This window comes from Rousettus aegyptiacus, unplaced genomic scaffold (assembly GCF_014176215.1).
Source record: "Rousettus aegyptiacus isolate mRouAeg1 unplaced genomic scaffold, mRouAeg1.p scaffold_m13_p_10, whole genome shotgun sequence".
Lineage (NCBI taxonomy): Eukaryota > Metazoa > Chordata > Mammalia > Chiroptera > Pteropodidae > Rousettus > Rousettus aegyptiacus.
Window position 1 is genome coordinate 26642617 of NW_023416285.1, and position 3265 is coordinate 26645881.

At 36.4% G+C, this 3265-nt stretch overlaps 1 non-coding gene across 1 annotated transcript; it reads right to left on the reverse strand.

The window, feature by feature from the left end:
• Positions 1-231: 231 nt before the first annotated feature.
• Positions 232-350, reverse strand: LOC118608922. Its single transcript, XR_004953222.1, has one exon. It is a non-coding gene; the product is annotated as a 5S ribosomal RNA (ribosomal RNA).
• Positions 351-3265: the final 2915 nt, after the last annotated feature.

Genomic DNA, 3265 nt, shown 5'->3' on the forward strand with positions numbered 1-3265 from the left:
GTCCATGAAAATAATTTCATAGACATATTGTAACTTATATTCCTCTATTTCTGAGCATTAAGATTTTTGCCAAACCAAGCTGAATTTTTCTAGAGTGACATTTATTTTTATTTTATTTTTATTCTTTATCTTTTTTAGACAAGGCAACGCTTGGTTGACCTCACAGATTGCAAAGACCTTGTCAGTTTACAATCCCTTATTTTATTTTATTTATTTTATTTTATTTTATTATGCCTACAGCACCTGATCTTCCTAGGTGGTCTCCCATCCCAGTACTAACCAGGCCTGACCCTGCTTAGCTTCCGAGATCAGATGGGATCAGGCTTGTTCAGGGTAGCATGGCCACAGACCTAGAGTGACATTTCAACAGTGATAATTTTTCAAAAATAATCTCTTAAAGAGCTGCAAAAAGCATAATGGAAGAGTGGCAAATTTTGGCATACAAGGTTATTACAAGGTACCTTAGAATCTATATTTACCTCAATCATTACCTATAGCTAAATAAGTTAAGTACCATATGCTGCAGAGATTTGCAATATGATTTTTAATTTGCATGCTGCTGTGATTAATAAAAGAGAAACTTGTTTAAAAGTAACATGGAATGCAGAGTAGCTTTTTGTTATGTATTGTGTCAGAAGTACAATAGCCACCATGGGAGGAATTCATAATATTTTTAATTAAAAAGAGATTTTCATGCTTTTAAAGATTAGATAAAATTGCTCCACAATCATCTCTTGAGTGTAAATACCAGAGCTAGTGATAATTTTACTAAAAATTTTATTGAAAGCTGTCAGTATAATTTTTTCAGTATGGTTCAGGACAATTTATTTTATCTTAAAGTACTTTAATTGAAGATCATAGAAGAGAGAAAATAAGTAAATTTATCATTCCAACAAATACTTTTCTTTGGAAAAATATAAAGATGAATAACCTATCTCTCTTCAATAAAATTGTAATCTAATTAGGAAATAAAAATATACTTAGAAACATAAATAAGATTTCTATAATAAGTGTAACAGAAAGTCAGAGAAGAAAGAGGAATTGAAAAACTTCATGAAGGAGGTAGGATTTAACTTAGATGTGGAAGGCTGGGTACAATTTATGGAGGTAAATGAGAGAATGGGAAGTCTATCGGGAGGGCGGGTATTACAACCCATGAGGGCAGCAACATGATAGCATAGCCAAGGATACAAAAGAATTCTTTGGCTGCAGGGGGGAAGTTCATTCTGGAGGGCAATAGAAAATGGAGATAGAAATAGAGATAGAAGATGAGTGAAAGATTTTACACTTTATCCTCATGTATAATGGGGCCCTTTGAAGAATTATTTAATAATAGTAAGATGACTATAAGAATTATTTAATAGTAAGATGAAAATAACAAGATGATTTAATGTAGTAATGATATATATAATGGATTGGAGTGAAGAGAGACTGAAAGCAAGAATACCAGGAATAGTACAGAGTTGAAGTAAGGAGGCAAGGTCATTATCCATGGAGGTGAATGCAGTATTATAGTTTTTATTTCCTAGCAAGAATAGGCCCACTGAGGAATCATTTTATTATAAATTAATTATAAAGCATGATCTGCTCTCTTCGGGCACTGGTAAAGTCACTGGAATTTCTCACGGTGCTGTAGTCTCAGGATAGTCTCGAACTTCTTTTGCGGGGTCTTTGTTTTCCCAGTGTGAGTTGTTCAAAATAACCAGGCAGAATCTGCAAGCTTCTTATGACCTAGCCTCAAAAGTCATGGAGCATCACGTCTGCCATATTCAATTAATCAAAAGGGAGTCACAGGGTTAGTCAAGATTCAAAGATAGTTACTACTTGGAAACATGGATACCGAATTTCAGACTCCTTATTTATTCCTTGATTAGGGTCCTATCCTGTATCAGTAAGCAATCAATAAAGGAAGAGGACCCATTATGAGAAATATGGAACAAGGGACTTATAAGAGGGAGTAGACATTCTGCAATTATAGTAGCTAGTGAAGAATTTTCTAGAAGGCTGCTGCCCTTCTATCTAACAGTGACCTGAAGTCATTGTCAGTCAGCTCTTGGAAAGAAAACCTGAACTCAAAGCAGAGGAGAATGAAGACAAACTAGAACATGAAAGGACATACTGGACCCATGAAGTCAAACTCTGTCTTTCATTTTCTCCAACCTTGATAGTGCAGGTCTTTTGCAGAAGAAGCAATGTGAGAGACTCACAGAAGCTGAGGGAGGTCCAGTGGGAGCAGGGGTGAGGGGCCGTAGGCCCAGCTGCTGCCCCTTCCCAGTGAGGTGAGGCAGCAGGTTGGCGACAGTGTTTTTAAACTCCAGAGATACCTTGTGCCTACCACACCAAGCTTCAGAGCCCCATATCTGTAGCTTCACTGTACCCTTCCAAATCTCGCACAAACTTCTCTTGTCCATGTCTACACCAGAAATATACAGGGATGGGGATCCTGAGAAACTTAGTATGTTGACATTGGTACAAAACATCATTAAGTTCTTCTGTCCTTTAACAGTACAAAACACCTCTGTGAATATTTATGTATTGCACCAGTAGATTTAATTTTAGAGATGTAATTATTTTTTCGCAAGAAAAATAAAAGCCTTCTTTGGAGATATTTACCTAAGAGAGTATCTCTTCATTGCTTAGATATTTACCAACCTTTGTCTACTTTATTTTTCTCATAGCAGCTGGGATTACATATTTTGCATAAATTAACTTCTCAGGTAACTGATCTATTTCTACATTAATGTAGGTTCAGAGAAAAAAATATTTTAAAAGAATATTGCCATGGTTAGTGCTACACTGAGTGTATTTTGGTTTAGAATGTTCTATTATGAGGAAACACTTTGCGTGTTGTTTTACCAATCAACAAGACTAGCTGTGGAAGTATTTTAATTCATAGTATTACTATCATTAATCTCTCTAAGCAAGGAAAAAGTAGGTGAATCAATAATGATTAGACTGTTGCTCCTATAAGCATATCTAAAGAGGAAGTGAGTCAATGAGAAGTTCGGCATTTTGGTAGGACAGGAGGAGATGAAGCAGGGAGGGGCAGGCCATGACAGAAGTGCGAGGGAGGGGGTTGTGTGCCTAGTTTACAGGCAGAGATTCTCCAGTTGGCATACAGCATCCCTTTCACTTGGATGTAAGTAACCCAGAGATTCATTGTGACCCCTGGATTTTCACAAGAACAAAGCCTTGGTATCGGGGCTATCAAATTATGGTTCTTACTGGGTCTTTTTCATGGAAACTGCTATAGGAGAAAATGATT